General features: G+C 44.6%; 1 protein-coding gene across 2 annotated transcripts in view; it reads left to right on the top strand.

Moving 5' to 3' along the window:
- Positions 1-24984, top strand: part of SLC25A17 (solute carrier family 25 member 17) — a 622505-nt gene that overhangs the window by 290499 nt on the left and 307022 nt on the right. The gene's annotated exons all lie outside the window — the stretch shown is intronic.

Genomic DNA, 24984 nt, shown 5'->3' with positions numbered 1-24984 from the left:
TGTGCTTGGTGGCCCTTCAGAATTGCTTTGTACTGGACCTCCTAACAGCCATAAAGGAGGTGTGTGCGCTCGATTTGGGTCAAGCTGTTGTATGGCAACCCCTAACGGGGAGGCCTCTAATGGAACTTTAAGTACAGCTATACAAGAGATAAGGGCACTGCAGGGAAAGATGACAAGCAAAGTTAATGGAGTGCAAGCAAAAGACTGGTCGGACAGAGTATTTTAATGGGTGCCCATCTGGCTTTCTGGACTATTCAGAGTGACTGTCCTCGTGCTTGAGCTGCTTCTCATCACCTTCTGCGTTAAGAGCACCCTTAAAATATTTTTTAATATGCAATAAGGTCATTTGATGTTACCCTTGACTACTGATAAAAATAACATTAAAATGAAAAGTAGGAAGAAAGTAATAGGGGGAAATGGAGGGCAGGATCCTGATGGATGGGGGTTTACACAGCCTCCTGATATCGAAAATGATAACCAGTATTGGATCCAGTGCCTACAATATGGGACAGGGTGTTCCTGGGTTGGAGAAGACCTGAATGGCTGGGAAGAGACCTAGTGAGACATGACCCAGTTAGAAAAGATATTGATCCATAGAGATGAAGTGGCTAAAAATGAACAAGACGCCCAGAAAGATTTAGTTATTAATCAAATTAATAAAAGGGGGGAATAATGTAATAAAAATGCAAGTCCAACGTGGTATGAAAGAATGCTCTTATCAGCTCAGAGAGTAGCACTCTAAAAGGGGAGGGGGCCCTTCTCATATATGAGAAATTAAAAGCTTAATAAAACGAATCCGTAAAGCTTGGGGCACAGGTAAGTATAATTAAACTTAATGGTAGAATGAAGCGCAGTAAATAGGCTCCAAAAGCCTGCTTCTAACGTGTGCAAGCGTTTTGCTTGCGGCAAAGGCCACTGCAGCCAGTTCATTAGTACAGAGCATGCGCTCCCTGGTCAAGTATTCAGAGAAGCACACCAAGGTTATTTTTCCAAGGTCAACTGATTAGTGCGCGCTAGGTCTGCCAATGAAAGAGGAATGAAAATATGACCATTTAATAATTCAAAATCATTTATGAAATGTGATTTTTCTAGTGAAGCCGGCAGGACACACAGCCATTTCAAATAGCCAGCAGACCATTTTCCCTCGGAAGAGGGTTATAATGTTCCCAATATGCAACAGTCATTTTAAAGTATCTCTGTGGGTCATGGCTCTGATGGTGTCGTGATGGGTAGCCGTTACCATGAAAATCTGGAAGAGGAGACCAGGGCAGAATAATAAAGGTCTGCTGGTCGTCTCAAATGTTTCAATCATATAATCTTGTGTTGTGGGAATTGCGGGGTGGATTGTGACGTCACATTATTGTGATTGAGGGCAGTGTGGGAAGGTTCATTGACCCAATGATCCAGCATAATCTAGGGTTCTAAATGAGTCCAAAGTGCAAGCGCCAATAATTTCTTGTGGGGCAATTCTATTTTGCACTATTGCAAATGCTAATTATTTTCCTGTCTACAGTTTTCACTTTGAGGGTGGTTCTTTGACGGCACCTTTTTCATGCAGTTCTATTCCACGTTCTGTTTGGATTTGCTATCCCAGCTGCATCTGGGGCCCTGAATAAAATTGCTTTACTTCTTGCACCGGCGTACACTCCTTTTTGACTACTTTTGTAATGTTTGGGTGAGTGCTAAGAGGCAACCCCCGATAAAAGACCATGCAATGTAATATGCCACATGTGCACTTTTGGAAAATGCTTAGAATAAGAGTACTGAAGAATCAAATACAATGTATATCTTTCTAAAGTCTTTCATTGAGGATAACACACTTGATAATACTAATATGAGAGTCTTGAATGAAGAACAGATATTATTTTGTGTGACTAAGCATGACGAGGTTGCCCATTTGGGCATTCTACAACCCGCAATATTTCATTAGCCTTTCAGCTTTCAATAATGGCTACTATTTACTGTAAGTACACAATAAGCCGCCCACTATGGTGGTCAGTGCAATCATCTTGCTCAGACTGGGAGACTCTCTCCTCTTTATAACTTGTGGAATGTATCTTGTGTTACAGTGAAGGGGCATTGTCACACACTGAAATTATGCAGGATTTGTAATTTCAGAGTACTTTAATCTATGAGAATCATAACCATCCAAATATGCGCCTTTTGCTTTTTTTGTGTGAATACGTTTATAACAAACTTTTTACACACTGAGGTTTATACATCTAATAGATCCATTTGAGCAACCTATTCAGCTGAGTGATGTTGGTTGCTCATTATTTTATCTAATAAGTTGACTCCTGTGCATAGTAATGCTGGTTTCCCACCGCAGAGAAACAAGTTCCACCATTCATCAGCTGTCGGAGAACTTGCATTCTTGACCTGTTTCAAAAGAAATAGCGATCTTTCGGCAATCACTGCGTGACACATCGTTATCGGGTGTTTCTCTGTCTCCATATTCTCTGAGCTGTTACAAAATCGACGCACACCATTGTTAGTCTCTTGTTGTCCCTTTGTATACAGTTGTTCCTTTGTTGGATAGATATTTAATCTTGTACGTAGGAACTGATTACAGTGGTATCTGCTTGGGGATCTCTGTAGGTAGGGTGGAATTGTGTTTAGGGCCTGGAGATCCTGAGCCGAGTTAAGAGATTTATAATGAGCTCTTAAATCAAGAGTATGAATCCAATCTGATCTTCTTAGTTTTTCTTTTACCCCACAAGGATTACAAAAGAGTGTTTCCAAGGACGACTCAAGTTGATACATGCATTTTCTTTCCATATGTCCAGGAGAGCAACGTTTTTCCCTGGAACATTTGGCTTTAGGATGCTGTATGGAATGGATGGTTTGTCCATTCATATTTTCCTCAGTAACGATAATGATTTCCATAATATAATGGAGTGCAGGGATTGCAACCCAAGTTCAACTCTAATGGCAACTATTGGTAGACTCTTTGGCACTTTCAATGTTGTTTTCCAGGCACCTTTTGCAATTTATGTAACCGATTAGGATTACATCAATTGTCCCTCCTCTGTACTATGCAGGACTACAATGTGCTTCAATACACAGTATCCACCAACAGTAATGAATAGTGCCTTATCCAGTTTAGGCAGGGAAACTCTCTCCCAGTCTTAACTTATACAACAGATCATGTGCTGCAGCCAAGGGCACTTTCTAAATTTGGTATTATGCCTGATTTGTATTTGTCAATGCATCAGTCATCATGAGCATCCTATAAGCCAAGAAAACACAGTTTGGCACATATATAGTAATCGTATATATTAGTAACTAGCTGGGGTACCCGGCGTTGCCCCTGTCCTGATCAAGTGTTGTCTCATGTGCCCTGGAGGATGTTGCCCTTATCCTCATTTCAGCAAGTCTTGCTTCAGTTTGCTCTGGCATCTCATTTGCCCTGGAAAAAGTTGCTCTTGTCCTCTGGTCGGTAAGTCGTGCTGCTGTTTGTTGTCTTTCAGAAGCTTTTGATATTGATTTTCGCTTTGCATCAGATGGAGCTTTTCCAAGTGATGTTCGTTTTTTTTGGGTGCGCCATGTTTCAGTCAATTAATGGCTTCAGCACATTTGAGAAAATGTCCACGAAAGATTGATTCTGCTCTCTTCTCGTGAATGAACTTAAGTAAACTGTAACCTTGCCATTTCCCATATTTGGAGTGGCGTGATAAAAAATGTTTTCATTTTGTTTTTAATTCCCTTTAAAACTGCTTTAATAAACACTTTCAAACTGTAACAGTAGTAATAAGTTTCAAAGGAATAACCAACACATCGAACATTTTGCTTCAGACACTTTTGCAAATTTTGCCTCTTTCTAGTACCTACTGTAGGGAATCTGGGTGAGCATCAGTAAATGAGGGTGTCTACGGAGTGAATTTTTAGCATCCAAACAGACTACAATCTTACCCCAGACAAATGAGTAATCTATGCAAAATTTGATAGACGTGGGTTGAACAGTGTGGCTTTGTATAGCCAGACAAACGTACACAGAAAGGGCATTGGCCTAAATTGGTATTATGCAGATCTGCTTTTTTATTACGCCTGTAATCACGAGCATCATAAAAGCTAAATAAGTGCATTCATCGTATCTGTTAACAATGGGTATTGTCCCACTTTTAAAAGTGTATGAAAGGTCATGTTTTTTTTTATAGCAATTGCATTTGAACACTAACTCAGTATGACATGCTCGTTTGTGTTTGCCACGACAAGCAGCTGTAGATTGCAATGATGATGTCACAACGTTGATCAATGCATGATGTAATCGCACAATAAACAAAAAGCTAATTTTCAAATTGGTAGTGCTCCCACATGCGTGCAGTGTGCCGCTATCCTGAAAATGACTTGAGCCTCTACCTAATCGGGTAAGTGTACTGCAAACCAGGACCCAGTATTGTAACTCACCTCAATTGGATTATCAAACTAGTGAGCATTCTCTTTTTTGTTATATCCAATAGGTTTTATAGACAAGGACTCTAGCCTTAACATAATACTGAAACATACAGATTGAATTATGAAAATATGAATGCAAAACAGAGTTTGTACTAAAGCACACTACATAAATTATGGAAGGATGAACTCTGGAGATATAAGCTATCTGTAATGTACTGAACCCTTATTATAACAAGGAATAATTGTAAGAATAGTGAATAGCACTCCGATATATACTCTACTGTACCAACTCTGGGCTTTTTGATTCACAGATACCACTATTAAAGAACTGAGATCCGCGCACTTTATGTGCCTCAAGGACTCACTTAAGTAACCACTACCCCGCACAAGACTAAAAGGTATTTAGCGCCATCCATGGAATTATATAGCTTAACTTTGCGACAATAGGATAAGTAATAGAAAAGGTTCACATGTACAGGTTTTTCATGCAGTAACCTGCAGCTCCTAAACTGCATCCATGCAATGATGTAGAATTATAGATTTACAGACGTTCTTCATAGAGAAACGTGGATGTCTTGAGACAGCTAACCCCTATTGTATATATGTACTGATACCTAAAATTGAAACCTACTACCTAGAAAGATGTGGGATATCTTGAGAAAGGCATGCAAAAACTTGACAAGATTAGCAAGATTGCATGAACACTATAGTTAGCCCAATCCATAACCAATCAATATAAATGGATATAAATCTATCATATATCCTTGCCAATACCTTCCTTCTTTCTCTTCTTCTCCTCTTTTCCTCTACTTTTACTTTCCTCCACAGGTTTCTATGTAACATGGGAAATGACAACTGTAAATGTATTTTGTAACAATACATGATGATTGTAATCATGTACTAATTTGTAACAAATATGTTGTAGGTTTTATAACATATGGATGAATATACACCTTGGGACTGAATTATATCAACTAATGGTTGACAACATTTAAGATTGTGTCTTGGATGATAATAGGATCAAGGAAATAACCTGTTTATCTAGAAATATCAATTGATTTCAAATTGGATAGATTTTTTGGTACGCCTTGACAAAGCCTGGTTACTCGAGAAACATTGGCATGTGCCACCATTTGGATGATATTTGCTTAGGAAGGTTAAAATATTAGCCTAGGATGATTTAGGACTGCTTTGTGTACCTAAGGACAGAAATAATTTTTAAATAATACATCTATTGTGTATATATACATTTGAATTGAGTCTAATTAACACTGGCACAGAACCCTACCTAACTACTGTGCATTTATGCCCTTTCTCTTGGACTAAGTGAATATTAGTCATAGTTGGGTCTCTGCTGTTAGAATCTTATTATAGTTCTGATCTATTATATGGGACTACTTTTAGGGTGGTGCACAAACATATTATTCACTCGACCTTTAACCTAGGCACAATGGTGCTTTACCGCGCATAGATTTGTGAACCAGGAGAAGAAACGTAATTCTGGCCCCGTTTTGCCTCGTCTGCCATCCAGCCTGGTGACATTAAGAGGAAGTAGGTGTAAAGTGAGGGAGTTCCAACAGAGTCCTGGTAGCAAAGTTAATGATCTTGTAGAGAGGGCAGAAAGAATAGTTTGGGACACCAAGGAGGATGCTGGCACAGTAGTCCAGTTTAGGGAAGAAAAGAGTGGTTAAAGATGCTTGACGATGTTGAAATAAAGGAGGTTGAGGCGAGCTACCGTTGTAGTTTTGGAGATGAAAGTGGAGAAGGTGTGCGAAGCGTCATAGATGACGCTGAGGTTTCTCGCTGAAGAGGAGTAGGGGAGAGTGTCAGGTGGGAACTAGATGGGCAGGGGTGGAGATGAGACTATTTGGCAGGGAAGAAGTGCACCTCTGTTTTGGAAGAGTTGAACATCAGAGAGTGGGAGGCCATCTAATATTTGATGGCAGAGAGAAAGTTGGACATTTTGATAGAGAGATCAGCAGAGAGTTTGGGAAATGAGAAGAAGATTTGGGTGTTGTCCATGAAGTGGACTCCGGGAGAGGGGTCCAATCAGGGAAGGAGGAGTTGAGGGGACCAAGGTGTTGATCGAGAGCTCGAACAGTGAGAGCAGTAAGTGGGAGGAGTTGCATTGTGGCTTACTTAAAAGAGGAAGTGTTGATGTCAGAGGGTGGTAGAGGGGCAGTGTGGAGGGCCTTATTGATACAGAACCGCCCCCTTCCTAACGGGTCTGGGAGAAGGTAGCAGAGTCTGTGTGGAGGGAGTGCTACTGGTGTATCAGAATCATGAGGATAGATCCAGGTTTCTGTGATGGCAAGAAGTGAAAGTTGAGGGTGATCAGCGTCAAAGTGGTGTTACTGATGTATGATTCTTGTTGCAGAGGGATTGTGCATTGCATAGGCCAAGTGAAAGAGCGGTAGAACAGAGGTAGATGAGGGTGATAGAAGAGGGTGGTGATCCTGGCAGCACGGGAGCCTCTCAGTCGAGTGGTGCGGGTGCATAATCTGCAAAATCGGGCTTGTATCTTTTGTGGCAGAGTCGGGGCATGACCCTGTCGGGAGGGACAGGGATCCCTCCATACCTGGGGGGGTAAGCAGCCTACCAGGGCGTATGCCAGAGATGCCCTTACTCCAGCGGAGGGGTGACAGATTTGGAAGGGGACTACTCCCTGAAACCCCTCTATGTGCCTTTACTGTTGATTCTGGTACCATTGTCAGTTGCCCAATGCCTTGCACGCTCAATTCTGACCCGAGTTCTTTGTTTTATTTCAGAACTGCAAGTACCATCCTGCAAATGCAGTACTGGTGGAGCCTAGCGGACCGCTGAAGAAAGATGACATCCATACAGATTGACACTCTGGCACCTGTTAAAAGTGAGAAAAGTTACTCACTGCAGCTCAGAGCAAGAGGAACGCCAAACCAATATACAACAGAGGAAGTAACAAAGACTCTTTGAATTGCTGCGCACCTAAAGGAGGGCTTATGTAGCATTAACCCAATCCCCGGGGGGGAAAAGACATATGGCGATTGAGCCCCTGAGTCAGGTTGAGTGGGGATTAAATGGGGAGGAGGGAAGAGCTGAAACAGGAAGTCTGGGGGTATAAACCACCTGTAGGAGCAAGACACAGTGAAAGGTGTTTGGGTGGGGTCAGGAGGTGTTGTGGTGGACCAAGAGACCAAGCGAAGGATGGATGGTTGAGCAGAGTGCTAAAGAGTCTGTGGAAGAGTTGGATAAAGGTGCAGGTGGCATATTGTGAGTGTACCTGTTATTGTGAGGGTGTATGTGAGATGTAGTGTAGAGGGTGGAAGGAGGTAGTGTAGAGTGATGATGTAAAGGGTGAAGAAGATAGTAGAGAGTCAGTGTTACAGAACGAGACTGTGAGAGGGAGAGGTGAGAAATAGAGGAAGGAGTTGTAGGAGATGGGGAAGTTGGAGTAAGTAGTTACTGGAGGAGGGAAATGGTAGAAATAGGAAATATAGGAGTGTGTTAAGGCCATACCAACAGGAGAGGAGAGAGAGAAAGAGAACAGTGAGGAGGGATTAGAATGATGAGATGGAGTGAGAAGGCTGAGGGAGGAGGTGGGGAGAGAGGGAAGACAGTGAGAGGGAATAAAGGGGATGAGAGCAGTAGTAGGAGCAGAAAGGGGAACAGGGAGTAGGGTAGCAATATCGGGGAAAGGAGTGAAAGAGAGAGGCAAAGTGAAGTGAGTTAGTGAGATAAGGCCTTAGTGAGAATAAACTAGACCGTAGAGGTCACCGATCTCTAGCATTCATGCTAATTCTGGGTACTTTGGAAGCCGGTGTAGGGTGGAGATCGCCTGAGAGGTAGGGGGATCAATTAGACATACCGGTTATTTAAGTCTACCTACAGTCTCAAGAACACAGTAACACAGATTTTAATTTCCTGTAATAAAATCCATCAACACCTCTTTTGACTCTCGTGATTACTAACACCATCTTTGACACTTGAGACTCTGCGTTTAATGGAATTATTGAGCAAATGCTCAACACTTCTGAAGATTTTCTTCAGGTTGAATTAATTCACTAATCTGCATTTTAAATTTTCTGGGGTTTTCAGATTTAATTTTGTTGGAAACATTTTGGGCGATAGCTTTTGATATTTTCTGAACAGTCCTTCTAGTCTCTCTTCTCTTTTGCACACATAGTCCACTCCGACTGAAACCAGCACCAATTGTAGAAGCTAGGAGAGGGAACAAGTTACTTCATATAATTATTTGACTTGTTTGAAGGTTAAATGTTCAACTGAACGGGATAATACTGATCAAACGCATAACAAAATCACCTTATTACAAAGTAAGATTGAATCTAAAAAGACTAGCCTCTCAAACTGCCATGGCCCTAAACCTGTGCTAGAGAAAAGTCACACGCAATGCACTCCTTTCGTATTCTCCCAAGTAACAGTGAAGGAAGTGGAAGTCATCATTAAAAGTCTGAAACCCTCTCATTATCAAGGTGACATCTGTCCAGCTTCCATCATAAAGGAACGAGCTCGCCACATTGATAAACTCATCCTTGAAGTCCAATCAAGTCCCTAACAATCTCAAGGAAGCTTGGGTTATGCCTCTCCTAAAAAAAAATAACCTAGACCCAAACAGTCCAACAAACTACAGGCCCATCACTACCGTCCCCTTCCTTTTAAAAATTCTGGACCGAGTCGCATATCTGCAAATTCAGAAGCACTTAGAGGAAAACGACTTGTTAGGCCTCAGACAATCCGGCTTCAGGCTGAGACATGGAACAGAGACAGCTCTCCTAGACTTGAAGATGCAAATGGACAAGGCGAAAGACAAAGGTAAGCTAGCAATCCTCCTGCTCCTAGACTTGTTAGTGGCTTTTAACCTTGTCGACCACCAAATCCTAACTGGACACCTCACCACAGCTGCAGCCTTCTCCACCAATGCATCTGATTGGGTCAACTCCTTTCTCTCTAACTGTACCACCAGGGTTTTTTCTCCATCAGCCACAGCAGACCCGAGCCCCACACTTTGTGGAGTCCCTAAAGGTTTGTGCGTGTCACCCACGCTTTATAACATATTCACGAAGCTCCTTTTCGATCGCCTGGACAACTTGGGTGTCATCTACACTAATTACGCAGATGACACCCAAGTCCTCATCCCCCTCACTGGTTGCTATGATCTACCTAGAAATCCAGACCTGGATGGCTACCAACAGCTTATGCCTTAACGACGATAAGACCAAGCTCCTGATTGTCGGCACTCATGCACGTTTGGACAAGCTTGACCATAGGTATACATCCTTCGATATTGACAGTAACGCGATCAAGGTCTCCAAGGAAAGAAAAACACTGGGGGTCTATCTTGACTCAAAACTGTCTCTCAAGAAACAAGTCAGCTCTGTGACGGCCTCCACAGCCTACACCAATAAGTTAATCTACAGTTGTAAATACTACCGGTCCACCAGCAGTTGACTAACGCTAGGAAGAGCATTAGCACTGTCAAAAATTGACTGTTGCAACACACACTTTCTGGGCTCCTCTGAACTCAACCTAAACAGGCTTCAGGTCCTTCAAAATAACTCATTGAGAGCAGCTCTTAACCTACCCAGATCCAGCCACATCTCAACTCTTAGACGCAATGCCAACTGGCCGTCAGTCCGTGACAGAATCACTCTCCGCACCTTGGTAATCACGCACAAGTGCCTAGCGAACACAGCCCCCAAATACTTGTCCGATAAAATCTGTAAGCACCAATCTTCCCGCACCTCCAGACCTGCCTTATCTCACTGCCCTGCAGTACCTAGGTACAACCTAAAAACTACAGGAGGAGCCAGCTTCCCAGTCCAATCATACCCCTTTCTTACAGACAAGACCCTTCCCTCCAGACATTCAAATCTGGAATAAAAAACTGATTGAGTAACGAGCCTCTCCAATGAGATCCCCTTCGTCTGTACCTTGCTACTCCCCCGAACTTCCACTTTATGACTGCCTGATGCACTTGTGCTTATGTTATTGTATAAATGCTTCCTGATTCGAGACCCAACTGTAACCATTGGTCCTCCTAACTTCTATTGTGTTTTTGCTTTGCTCCATGTATGTAACTCCTATGTTTTTCCAGCGCCCAGTTACCTCAGGGTTCGGTGCGCAATATAAATAATAAACAAATACAAAAAATACAAACAGTTTAATCAAATGATCAGCATATAAAGGCAATTTATTGGGCCTGGCTGCTTCAATCATCACTTATCCTTCATCCCTAATAAGAACACTAATTTGGTACTCTTGGAAGTCAAAGGGGTTTTAGAGGTGTTATGACTGAAGGCTTAGATAATTCCATTCTAAGTAATTATCATGTCATCATGCTACAAGAGATCTACCTGATGTCTAAACCGCTTTTAGATGGACATAAAAAAGTCTCTACTGCTGTCTCCCTAGCCAATGTGGTGCCCTTATGCTAGCAATCTCACTGAATGTATTTGAAACTGAGAGTAGGTGTAAGAATGTGTTGGCCGTTATTTGTGTTGCAAATCACTGGTTAATTATGAATGTGTACATTGTCTTTAATAAGTATCAGAACATTATAGTTGAAAAGGATTCCTCATTGACGTACTGAAAAATGAATCGCCCCAGGATAAAATTATTGTGGCGGGTGATTTTAATGCCAAATATCAAGATGTATGTCAAAGTAGTAGTAGTCATTTGTATAGCTTCTTTATCCCATAAATATGGCCCCAACTTGTCTGTGGTGGGAACGGCCTGGGTGGACCGAAGTTCAAGGTGTGGGACATTTTGTGTAGGCTAGAATGCGTGCATGTATTTGGCAGATATAAGGAGTTATGAGGGCTGGGTGGGCTCCAAAAGAGCTACCCATGAGGTCAGGCCCATGGATGGGTGCTGAGTGGGGGGCAGAGGGGAATATGTGCGATAGCAAGAAGAGTAGTTAAGTGTCCAGCAAGACCGAATTTAGTCGACGACGTTGCTGCATTCTGATGGAAAGAGGTGTTGTGAGCTGTGTTTAAGCCTGGCGGAATATGCCATGAAGGAATATGTTAGCATAGGGGTTGTACAATAATACTCAGAAAACAACTATGAAACAAATTAAGACTGATGCATTGGTCTGGGCATAGTATTTCGTGAATGGGACTTTATAGTAATCAATGGTTGGGTTTGTTGGAAAATTCTCAAAGATTTCACACATCAATCCTAATCCTTAATAAACTATTTTTGTTCTGCCTTTTTTCTCAGAGAATGTATTTGAATGTGTCACTTAATGGATGGAGTGACCATGCTCATTTATCCCTAATGTCTGTGAGTGGAAAATAAAATCACCAAAAAGCGCTACATACTAGCGTTAATAGTGCAAGAAATGTTATTTCTTGATCAAATAGAAGTTAGATGAAAATTGAAAGTATATGGAGTGTAGTTTGGGATCGGTGGAGAACAGGGCCATTTTGCTACACTTTGTTTACCTTATTTTTTTCGGGAGACTTTGAAGTCCTAGACCGACAAGTTTTCGTTTGTGAATACAAAATGAAACGCTCTTCTTATAGACGCTCATATAAAAGAAATTTCTATTAAGTAAAAAAGAGCTGTGCTATTTTTTAAGACATTTCAACTTTAGGGTGCAACTTCTAGCTCACAAATGGGAGATCATCAAACTAGATTATGAAAACGCCCACCTTTGGAAAAATATACTTAAAATTGTTGTGAAAAATGATAGTAAAGCGTTAGTAGGTGCTAGTGACAAATGCTGGTGACAAATGCAGACCATAGACTGTTGCTCAGCTAAATTGCATTGGGGAGTAGGAATGGCCATCTTATTTTCATGCTTGTTTTAATTGTCCGTTACTCTCCTTTACGCTTACCTAATTGGACAGGATTCTTTTCCATGCTGTGGGTATTGGATATTAATTTTTTTTAAAGGTTGAAAGCTCTGGAACCAGATGGTTTATCTAATATTGTTTTAAAAGAACCGCTTACAATTAGGGCAGATAATTTAACAACCATGTTTTCAAATATTTTGGAAACATCCATGTTTCCCACTACATGAACTAGTTCCTATATATAAACCAGTGAGACAGGAAGAGCTTTGCTGATATAAATAGCTATGTTAGATATTCCAGCACAAACGTTTTTTCCCGCCCTATAAAATATTATGTGGCTTGGACTAGTGCTAAAATTATTAGGCCTATTTTTAAAACTATGTTTAGGAAAAATATGGCACCACCTGTAATGGGTTCAATTTGAACTTCAAGTCCTTTCTAACTGTAATCCCCATTTATATGCTACATTTCTTAGACCTGGCGGCTTTGGATAAAGTTTACAGGGGTAAGATAAGGACTAAATTATCAACATGAGAATTTATTGTTCATGGAAGTTGCACACAGAGATCAAACTGTAAACCTAAACTGTGAAGGTGTATTTTATAAAGAGATTCCAACAAATTCTGGATTGAAACAGTGTTGTATCCAAGCCCTTTGTCTGTCTACACAGTATTTGGCAGATTTTGGGGATACACTCTCAACAATTGTGAATTACTCCTCCTAAACTTGGGCACTCATGTTTCTTTTTTGCAGCTTGAATGATGAGTGGCAATATATTATAGATGATACATTGGAAATTAACATTGGAAAAACAAAGACGATGCTGTTTTTGCATAAGGTACCTACAAATTAAATGTTTTCTTGGAATTTCGGGGAGCAAAAACAAGTTTAGTAATGGCATTTACATATTTGGGATTTTGGTTCTGTTCAGGTCGGCTTACTAAGCCTTTAGAAATCAAGGTTGCAATGAAGACTGTGACCATTTTGGCAGCTTGGAGACGGTTCGACCCCAGTAATGGAGGAATTTCTTTAGTACCCTTGAGTAACTCATACCCGTAGAAATTAGTCCCTATAATATGAGACTGAACTGGGCAGCCTTTGTGGTTCTTGCACACCTTACAAGGGAAACTGTTGGAACCCATTTTGGGCCTCCCTCAATCGATTCCGGTCGAAATAAATAGGCCGGAACTGGGTTTGAGATATTTAGAATGTTTAGCCATTTTAAGAGTTCCAAAATTACACAGTGGGAATATAATTTATTATATTTTATGAAGCGCTATAGAAGTGGGAAACATTGTTTATCTTGCACATTATGATATGATCTATTGTATTTGTATCACGCTCATACACAAGTGTTTCAGTGCTTGACAAGGCAAGGGAGGGGAACAAGGGATGACTAAACCATCTTATTAGGCCAAGTGACATTGAGAATGTGCAAGTGCAGGGAAGAGGGAAGTGGGAAAGTGCAGGGGGCAGGGGAGAAGTAGAAAGTGCTAACAAGGGATAAAAAACTGCTAGTAGTGCAGCCAGCAGGTGACAAGCGCAGAGTTTAGCACACAGACAAGGGGTGTCTGATTAGTGCGGGTAAGGGGACTGTAGGGTTACAGATACAGACCCAAGTGCAGGGTTGCCAAGAGACAGTGTGGGTGAGTGTGTGGGTCAGCATGGACCTGGGCCCGAGGTCAGAGGGTAACCAGACGTTAGGGTACCAAAGCAGATAGAGCAGATAGATCAGCAGGGGAGAGGAAGAGCGAAGGCAAAGCAAAGAGGAGGAAGGTCTTGAGGTGCTTCCGGGACCGGATATGGTTTTGAGTGGCAGGGAGGCTGTTCCAGAGGGAGGCCCCAGCCGAGGAAAGAGATCTACCCCCAACTCATTGCTTGGAAAAGCAACTGACCCTGAGGGAGTTGGAGGTGGAGGAGCGAAGAGCTCAAGTGGGAAGGTATTTACAGAGGTAGAGTTGAAGGTATTTTGGCCCCAGAAAGCCTTGCGGACAATGCAAAGGGTCTTGAATTTAATCCTTGCAGCCACTGAAAGCCAATGCAGAGATTTCAGGGCTGGGGAGATACGATACAAGGGCTTGAGGCCAAGGACAAGTCTTGTAGTCCTGTTCTGAATGAGTCGCAGAGGATAGAGAGTAGAAGCAGGCACATTTAGAAAGAGGCTGTTGCAATAGCCAAGCCTAGAAAGAACCACAGCTCAAGAGACAGTACGTTTCTGGAGAAAGGAGAGGAAAGGAAGAATACCTCTGAGTAGGTGTAGTTGGTAGTTTTCTTGGAGACGTCGGAGATGTGAGGAGAGTAGGAGAGTGTGGCGTTGAAGATGACCCCGATGTTCTTAGCCTCACAGGTGGGAGCAGGAAGAGGGCCAAGGGAGGCTGGCCGGAGAGAGGCAGTAAAGGAGGGTGCAGGTGTGCTGATTAGGAGAATCTCAATCTTGCTGGCATTACGGCAGAGATCATTGGCGGCACACCACTCCTGGATAACAGACAGTCGCATATGAGAGAAGGAGAGGAGGTGGCGGCGGGAAGCCTGAAGAAGAGCTGAGTGAAAGTTGGCGCAGAGAGCGGCAATCCAGTGGGCATGGGGTGCCAGGTATTGGTTGAACAGTCAGGGAGAGAGGTTAGACCCCTGGGGAACACCACAGGTAGAGAATGAGATAGGGGAAAGGCAGGACCTAACTTGGACCTGGGAGGGTCGATCAGAGAGGAAAGAGGTCAGCCAGGCCAGTGTCTGATCGGTGATGTCAAGGTTGTTACGCAGACTGTTGAGCAGGATGGCATGGTTGACTGTATCAAACGCAGAAGAGAGATTGAGTAGGATGAGGACAGAAGGGATGTTATCAAGGTTTTAGAGCAGGTCTTCACGGATGTTCAGGAGAGCAGTTTCCGCGCTTTTGGCAGCACTGAAGCCAGACTGATGGTCATGGAGACAACCAGCAGAATCGGTGTGAGGATTAAGCTGCGAGATGGCCAACTTTTCCAGGTGTCTGCCCAGGAAAGGAGTGATGGCGATCGGGCGATAGTTAGCCGGGCATGAGGGGCCGACAGTGGGTTTCCTGAGAAGAGGGTGCACAAGAGAGTGCTTCAGAGGGAAGGGGAAGGCTCCAGTGGTAAAGGAGAGGTTACAGAAGTCAGCCAGAACAGGAGCAAGGGTGTCAATATGGTCCTTGATGGTTTTAGACGAACCGGGAAGGACCTGCTTTGACGAGACTTTCATAGATTGGACTTGTCTAGAAACCTCGTCGGGGAGAAAAGAGGAAAGGATGAGAAAGTGGGAGGGGAGGCAGCTGTAGGAGGGCCAGAGTTAGCGAGAGATGGAGCCAGATGAGGAAAGGACGGGAGGGTGGATGGGATGTCCTGGGTTTTGGAGGTGATATGAGAGGCAAGGGCCATGCAAAGTGCCTTGGAGGCGACAGGAGAGGTAGAGACTGCAGCAGGGTTGGCCAGATCCTTTCAGATTTTAAAGAGTTTGGCTGAGTTGTTAGTGGGTGCAGAGACGCAGGCTTGGATGCTGACTCTTTTCTAAATCCGGACAAGGAGTCGGTAATGCCTTTGGAGCAGGCGGCAGGCCAGTTTGTCAGAGGATGTACGAGAAGGCCGCCGTTTCCTCTCAGCCACCCTACACTCACGGTTAAGGGTGGCTAGGTCAGAGTCGTACCAGGAGGAGGTGTTTTTATTCTACTTTGCTTCAACCCACTGTTCCAATTTCAATGTAGTTGTGTATCCACCAAGTGTTAAATTTAGTTGCATTTCCACCCACTGTTCCAATTTGAATTTAGTTGTGTATCCACTCTCTGTTCCACTTTAAATGTAGTTGTGCCATTGTCGTTGTATTGCATGCTTTTTTCTCTTTGTACTTAGTTGGCCCAATGACTGCATTGTGCTACTCTGCCACGTCGGTCCTGTCCTGACCCTCACCCTCTGCTTTTACCCCCCCCCTCTCTCTCCCTACATCATCCATGGTGCTCTCCGGTTCTCCAACTGTTTCTCCATTAACTATCCTTCCCCGCTCACTAAATCTGGTAGGAAGAAGTTGAAAAGGGATATCTTGGTCTCCAACCCTGGTCTCCCTATCGCTGACACTTACAGTAGCGCTTCCTCCAGACAAACCCTCCCTGACATCCTCTGTTGTTACCCTGCCAGATCTATCGACTCTTCATATGGTGCCTGTGCTCTCTCCTTTCTCCTCCCATTAATGGTAGCACCCGCTGTGAGGTCCTCCTGGCCCCCTTCGACTCCTCTAAGGTCATCATTAATGTCTACCTGAACATCACCGTCTTGGTGCAAGGCCCTCAGGCCAACCTCCTTCTCTTTGATAGACGCTTCCCACGCCTCATCAATTTCCTTTCATCTCCTGCTGTCCCTTCTATCAATTTCTCTGCTTCCTTGCGTCCCCCCTTTGGCTCTCCCTGGCTACCTTGCACTCTCCTTCCTCTCCTACCCCCCCTTCAGCTCTGACTACACCTCCTTCTACACCTCTGCAGGGCATACCTCTGATCTGTACCCCTGCCCCGAAGTCTTTCAAGGATGGCAACCTTCTCCATATTGCCACTCTCAACTCTCTTGCTTAGCCGTCAAACACTCATCTGACATCTGTCGCCTCCAGGAAGAACTTGACCTTAATGTCCTCGCTCTCACTGAAACATGGTTCACGGCAAGCTCTGTCACGAGTTTTGATACTCCCCTCCCTGACGGCTACAAGATTCTCTCCGCACCCAGATCCACCCGGTCCGGAGGGGGTATAGCCCTGTTCTTTCCTGTGTGGATTCCTGCCTCTATCATTCCTTTGCAAACCTACTGCTCTTTTGAATGCACTGTCTGCAGGCTCTCGCTCCTGGTCAGTCTCTTACCATGGCTACCATCTATCGGCCACCTGGTCAGATCACCTCCTTCCTCTGAGTGGGTGGACCTCCCCTCCCTCCTGGCCTCAACCACTCAACTCCTCCCTCTTCCTCCTCTGTACTTTTTCGTGACCTCTCTGATTCTCCCCTCTGGCCCAACTCATGGTGGCAACAGTAAAGACAGACACAAGTAATCGCAGTTCAAAGGTGTTTATGAAACTGTATGAATGCTGGAAAAACTCCTAATCTAAACCTAAATCTAAGATGGGAGCAAGCGTCGACCATCAAATGAAATTGAGGGAGTCCTTGTGGCATCTTGTTAAAATAAATACCCTATACTAAAAAAATAAAAAAAATATTGCCAAATCCTTACAACTAAATATAGAAAGAGTGCGGGATAAGGTTTTCAAAAGAAAGAAGTGTTCACAAATATGTCAGGATGTAATTGCCAGGGGTCTCCCTTCCCCATATTTTGAGCACGGGACAAGGTGGAGCTCCTCAACACACACACAAGCTTTTCCCAGCACGAGCCGACAGTTCGGTATCTGGAGTCGGGTTCTTCGATAGTCAAGTCTCTTTCACTAAAAGTCTCTTGCCTTCAAGGGCCTGATGTACTCAACAAACAAACAAAAAGTTCTGTTCCACATGTACGTTGGGTCATGGCTTCACCGAAGGGTCCTCCTCTTCCGGGCATAGACCCCTTAAACAGTTCTTATCAATATCGGAACCATCAGTGCCCGAGTCTCCTGCTTAACGAGGGTATGATAGTTCCAAAAGAAACAAAATAAACAGAAGTTCCTTTTCGGATTGCATTTGAGGTGTGGATTTGTCACCCTTGGGTCCCCCTCTTCTGGGCGTAGGCCCTTCCTGAATCTCAACCTCCCTCTGCTGGGTCACTATGGTTTATTCACATATTCTAGGGTGATGGTTCGTCACCCCTGGCTCCCTCTCTTTCATAAAGTCTTAAGGTCTTTTTAAACTGTTCTCATGGACAACCCTCTGCCGGGTTCACCTTTGTCAACGCACGGTTTCTTGGGACTTTGGACTTCGCCCCTCTTTATCGGCATCCCTCCTCTGGGTACTGAAAGGTTTCCTCTTTTGATGCAGTATTCAGTTCCCTTGCTTTCTTAACAGTTTGACTGTCAAAAACGTTCGACTGTACAGGGATTTTGCTAGACCTCCTGTATGACCACTTTCACCTGTCTTGGCAGCTCTCCTACGGCCTTCTGGTATCAGCAGTTTTTCAACATTCGAGCACAGAGTTTCTCGAGTCAGCACCCACTTGGTGCCGTCCCCTCTGCAGCTGGTTTTCCCTCTGCTATTCACAGTTGTATCAACTTTCTCAATCTGCCACTTTGCGGGTTTGTTTCAACACAGTTCGGTTTCCCCTTTGACTCACCAGCTGTGATGAACCGCCTGGCTTTCCTTGTCTCTGTAGTCCAGGCCGGTACCACGGTAGCAGGAGTTGCTCTCGCTCCAGTTTATTGGCGCAGGCATGCTCCGGGTACCCCTGACATCTGTGGCAATACACTTGGGCTATTGTTCACGGTCTTCGGTTTCCTCTTATGAAGGCTTTGCGGATCTGGGACGGAAAGGGCAAGGTCGCTTCACTCCTTGTCACACTCTTGGTTCTTGCTGCCTTTCTCTTGAACTGCCGGGTCTGGATAGCTCTCTCCTCGTGCTGTCTGCTTTCCTCTTCTTGTGCTCTCTTGCTCCACCTTTTATCCCTGTGGGGAAAGGAAAGGGCTGCCCGGTGTGTGGAATTCTGGCCAATTGCCTGTCTTTGCCTGACCCTTAGGTTGGGACATGCCAGGTGAACAGTTCTAGAAGTAGTCTGTTGTCTTTCATGTTGTGTGAAGGTGTTTGTGTCGGAAGGGGGGGGGGTTGGAATGTTTGAATATCCTACGGGGTATAGAGAGGAAGAGATGTTGTATGGGATTATAGTTCTCTTGCTAGAGGTTTGGGTACATTTAGATGGTTTGGGTAAATTTGAGATTTGTAGGCTGTGTCGAACAAACTAGAAAGACGAGGATTATTGTCGGAAAATAAACAGGTGGGTTTGTGGGAACAATGGTGTTTTGTCTGAGCAGGTTGGGAATGCAGGAAATGATAATCTGAGGAACGGGATTGGTAGGGTTTTGTCAAGGTAGATTGGGTGTTCTAGAAAGAATAATCAAGGGGACGTGAAGAAGAATGACTGCGAGTATTCAGGTAGGAAACAGGAATTCATGGGGAATGTGGTTTCTAAGTGCAACAGGGTGTCTAATGGATTCACTGTATGCGCAGGGGATGGTGGATTCAAGAAAAGGAGATTCATTTGGTGGCAGGGAGGTCGAGTTAATAGTCCACAAAAGCCTTGAGGCCCATGTCTTCCTCGCCCCTTTCTCCGGTATATTACCGCATTCCCCTGTGCATAAACCTGGGTTCCCCTGCTCGTCCACACCCAGGGTTGGGATCTCAGAGTACCAGCCCTTCCCATGCCACCTGAATAAGGGATTTCTGAGGTTTACTTGGGAGAATACCCTCAGGTTTCGCACACGACAGAGCGGCCCTCCTGCTAAAACTGTCTTGTCGGAGTGCTGTTTTGTGTAGACACGAGGCTCAAACCACCACTCTATTCTCTGCTTCCCACCAGAAGCTCATGTTACCCAAATCTCTGGTTCTCTCTAGGTTGGACTATTGTAACAGCCTCTTTCTAAATCTACCTGCCTCTGCTCTCCGCCCTCTGCAACTAATCTAGAACAGGACTGCAAGACTTGTCCTTGGCCTCAAGCCCTGGGATCGTGTATCTCAAGCTCTGAAATCTCTCCATTGGCTCCCAGTAGATGCAAGGATTAAATTCAAAACCCTCTGCATTGTCCACAGGGCCTGGGTCCAAAATACCTTCAGTTATCCCTCCGCAAATACCTCCCCTCTCGAGCTCTTCCCTCCTCTACCTCTAACTCCCTCAGGGTCAGTCGTTTGTCAAAGAAACGAGCTGGGGGTAGATCTGTCTTCGGCCGGGGTCTCCATCTGGAACAGCCTGCCTGCCACTCTAAAACTTGAGGAGAACCATCTCTGGTTCCGGAAGCACCTCAAGACCTTCTTCTTTTCTTCTGCCTTCACTCCCCATCTCCCCTGCTGATCTGTTCTTTCTTGGCACAGTGCACCTTGCCACCCTCTGTCCTCCGGGCCCAGGTACCTGCTCACCCTGCCACCCTCCCGCACTGCCTCCGGGCCACCCCTTGGACTGGGGTCTGTATCTGTACCCATACAGCCCCCCCCCTTTTTCTTCCTGCACTTATCAGACCTACCCTGTCTGCTGCCTTAAACCTAGCACTTGCAAATTGCTGGCTGCACTACCACTGTTTGTTGCCTTTATTATTATTTATCTGTTTCTCCTCTGCTTCACACTTTCAACTTCTCCCCCCTCCCATGCACTTTTCCCCTCCCGCTCTCCCATGCACTTGCGCGTTCTCAATGTCACCGGGCCTAGTAAGATCGATGTTTTGTTCTCCCCTGTTCCCCTCCCCTCCCACGCTCTGAAACACTTGTGTATGAGCGTGATAGAAATAAAATATCAATATCGCCCCAAGTTGAGGAAGCTCTTTTCCCACGACTTCTGCGAGTCTCCCGAACGCTGTTTCATGCAGTTTAGTGGTGCACATTTTCACAGACTGCATCTGAAAGTCACCCTTAGCTGAACAGCCCGACAGCCCAAACTTAAACAATGAATATATGTCTCGTGCTTCCACACATTTTACTGTCAGGCTGACTATTCTGACAGAGGAAATGAGCACCATACCAAGTGTGTATTGCATGTTCAGAAGGAACACGTTTGAATTATTAGCAAAGACACGTTTGATAAACTTGTGGTCCTTCTTATGTTACCCAAAAGCACTTCGTTTTTATGCAAAGCAGCAAGCATCCTATATTCGGGGCATGCACATCACACTTAGCTCCGCCACTCAGTCCCGCCCACACTACTGACACTCCGGCTCCAGCCCCACCCACACCACTGACAATCCCATCCACGTGCGAAAGGGGTGCGGGGGATACCCCCACCAAATATTGTCAATTTCCAGCACTGACCATTCCTTTCATGAGAACATGCTTCCATAGCGCCAGCGACTATAATAATCTCTCTCCACAGCCCCACTGTGTCCGGGTGTGGAGTGGATGATAGCATGGAGCGGATGTAGGGTCTCTTTTTTTACTCTTTTTGCCATTTTTCTTAGTAATAGTCAAGTATTTCATACTTATTGCCGCACTTGTATCTAGCATTTGTTTGTTAGGTCGAGATAAACTGTTGATGAATTATTTAGATGCAGCACTAGACGGAAGAGAGGGATTCATAAGGTTTTTTGTCTTTTTCATAGGTAGTACAACCTTATTTTGTTTGTGTTGTGCTAGTAGTTTTAGAGAATATATCGAACTCCACCACTGGTCCTACCGTCTTCAAGGCTGTAAGAGTAGGGACTCTAGTGGAAGATGCATTAACACTGGCATTGTGATCCGATATCCCATGCTCATTTACAGATTGAGTACTGATGCAAATCATCGCAGAATCCGAGATCTCCACGTGAGAGATTCGAGGTCTCACAGATGCCGATGTATTCAACTCATTTCCATTCGGTTTGGGACTAGCCAAAGCGGAAGGAAACAATTCCAGCTTTTGGCAGTCTCCAGGGATTATTTGCGATGTTTGTCATTGTGTAAAGAGTTTATGTAAGATAACAGTAGTCTCTAGTTGTTCTTTGGCTATGCTATGGAGTGTGGCTGTATGTAATTGCAACTTTGCATCAATGTGGTCATATAGTTTGAGCATCGTGGTAAGTGCCAGATTCGTAGCCACTAAAGTAGGCTGTAATATCACATCCACCGCTGGTGTTTTCACAGTGGATGTGTTCTTATCAGATCCTCTTAGTGGTGAGTGATCCGAAAATGTAATTGACAATGGTGAGGAATTAGGAACAGTAGCTTTAAACATAATTTTGTGAAAGTGAGGAATAGTGCAATAAATTAGTGTCCCTAGTTCCTTCTTTAAGATTTCTATCCTTCGCTACTGTGTGATTAGAACTAGCAGCTGCTACTTTTTTTGAATCTAATACATTTTTTACAGGACTGCATAGTTCACGATCCAGTATCAGAGTGGGACTTTCAATTGATACTGGAGATTCGCTCACAACCAAATACTCCGTGACCTGACCTAAAGAATCCGTAACCAGACCAATAATTGCAGTTTTTGTCGGCAGAGTTTGACTAGGGCCATGTGTATCCGATAAAGGCGTAGGATACACAGAGACCTCCGTTATAGATGTATGTGTGTCTCCCTGCACGGAGTCATTTATGTCTATAGCAATTACAGAATCTATATTTGCCTTGACTAAAGGTGCAGTACCTGTATTCACTGGGTAAAAGGAGCGAATGTCCGAGGACACTTTAGTCAATTCTCCTCCCACCAAACTTTTCAGTCTTAGACACGTGTTTCTCCTTAAGTGGGGTACATTTTAACCGTTGTACAAGCCTAAGAGTTTCTAATTTTGATGGCATATTGGACTTATATAAGTGATGCAGCATGCAAGCACTAGTGAATACCACACGAATCAACAGCTAAACAGCTCAGTAACTGCTTCAAGCAGTTTCCCAGGATCAGAAATACATTACCACCAAACAGCTTCAGCAAAACAGTGCATCCGATTTGAGGAGAGCTGACAATTCCAACCATATATTGTACAGATACGTGCTTGCGTGCCCACCACAACCCTACACAGCCTGAAGAGTCCTTATCTCAACAGGGCTTCTCATAATATACTTTCTAATATAACAAAAACCATCAAACTCTCGATTGAGAGAGCGCTCACAGTTAACAGTAAACAGTGTACTTAAAAGTACTTAAAGGTGCGCTGCACCCTGGGTATATGTAGTTTCTGGGAGGGGCTGCCAAGGGGCGGGACCGGTGACACTACACCAATCACAGTCTCTCTAAGAATCAAAAAGAGAGAGAGCGTGTGTCCGCACGGATACACGCGTTGTTATTGGTACTTATGCTTGAAGAGTGATTCAGTCCATAACCGTGTCTAAACAATTGAGACAACGTGACCGTAATCATAAAATGCCAAAATCACCTAGGTCAGGCAACTTCCGTGTAACACGGGAGGACGTCCTCTTCTTGTGCGGCGATCCGCTGCAATAAATGAAGCTTGTAATTGTTTCAAGCCAGAAGTCCTCACACTGCAGAAGCGATCTCGATAGCATTCCAAACAGTAAACGGTTTACTTAAAAGTACTTCGAGGTGCGGAGGTGTAGGGTGTGGAGCGGGTGTAGAGGGTGGAGCGGGTGTATACAGTGTGGAGCGGGTGTATAGAGTGTGGAGCGAACAGGTGAAGTATGTGGACGGAACGGGTGAGGTATGTGGACGGAACGGGTGAGGTATGTGGACGGAACGGGTGAGGTATGTGGACGGAACGGGTGAAGTATTTGGACGGAACGGGTGAAGTATGGGGTTGGAACGGACAAAGTATGTGGGTGGAACAGATGAACTGGGTGGAACGGGTGAAGTATGTGGATGGAAAGGATGAAGTGGGTGGATGGATCGGGCAAAGTGGGTGGATGGAATCGGGGGAAGTGGGTAAATGGAACACGTGAAGTATATGGAAGGAACGGGTGAAGCATGTGGATGGAACGGATGAAGTATGTGGAAGGAATGGGTGAAATATATGGTTCGAACAGCGAAAGTGGGAGGATAGAACGGGTGAAGCTGGTGGATGGAATGGGTCAAGTACGTGAATGGAATGGGTCAAGTATGTAGTTGGAACGGGTGAAGTGGGTGGATGGAACGAGTGAAGTGGATCGATGGGGTGGGTGAAGTATGAGGAAGGAACGGGGGAATGGATGCATGCATGGATGGATGGGTGGAACGAGTGAATTATGTGGATGAAACGGGTGAAGTATGTGGATGAAACGGGTGAAGTATGTGGATGGAACGGCTGAAGTATGTGGATGGATGGAACGGATGAAGTATGTGGAAGGAACGGGTGAAATATGTGGTTCGAACAGAGAAAGTGGGAGGATGGAACGGGTGAAGCTGGTGGATGGAACGGGTCAAGTACGTGAATGGAACGGGTGAAGTGGGTGGATGGAACGGGTGAAGTATGTGGAAGGACGGGTAAAATATGTGGATGAAACGGGTGAAGTATGTGGATGGAACGGCTGAAGTATGTGAATGGAACGGGTCAAGTATCTATTTGGAACGGATGAAGTGGATAGATGGAACGGGTGAAGTGGATGGATGGAACGGGTGAAGTATGTGGTGGATGGAACGGGTGAAGTATGTGGATGGATGGAACGGGTGAAGTGGGTGGATGGAACGGGTGAAGTATGTGGAAGGAACGGGTGGAGTATGTGGATGGAACGGCTGAAGTATGTGGATGGATGGAACAGATGAAGTATGTGAATGGAACGGGTCAAGTATCTATTTGGAACGGATGAAGTGGATAGATGGAACGGGTGAAGTATGTGGATGGATGGAATGGGTGAAGTATGTGGATGGATGGAACGGGTGAAGTGAGTGGATGGAACGGGTGAAGTGGATAGATGGAACGGGTGAAATATGTGTAAGGACGGGTGAAGTATGTGGATGGAACGGGGGGAATGGATGGATGGATGGAATGGGTGAAGTGGGTGGAACGGGTGAAGTGGGTGGAACGGAAGAAGTGTGTGGATGAAACGGGTGAAGTGGGTGGAACGGATGAAGTGGGTGGATGAACGGATGACGTATGTGGATCAACGCATAAAATGGTTGGAGTGCATAAAACTGAGTGAATGGAACGGTTTGGAGTGCATGGAACTATTGGCGTGTGCTCGATCTCAAGCACCTAAGGTAAACCACCATATCACATCTCCACGCTTACTCTCTTCTTTACACCACCACTCAACTAGAACACAGCGGATACTATGACACCATTCGATATA

The sequence above is a fragment of the Ambystoma mexicanum genome, chromosome 3q (genome assembly GCF_040938575.1).
Source record: "Ambystoma mexicanum isolate Mex_15411 chromosome 3q, UKY_AmexF1_1, whole genome shotgun sequence".
Lineage (NCBI taxonomy): Eukaryota > Metazoa > Chordata > Amphibia > Caudata > Ambystomatidae > Ambystoma > Ambystoma mexicanum.
Note: the sequence above shows the minus strand (reverse complement) of the source record. Positions and strands in the feature narration are given on the sequence as shown.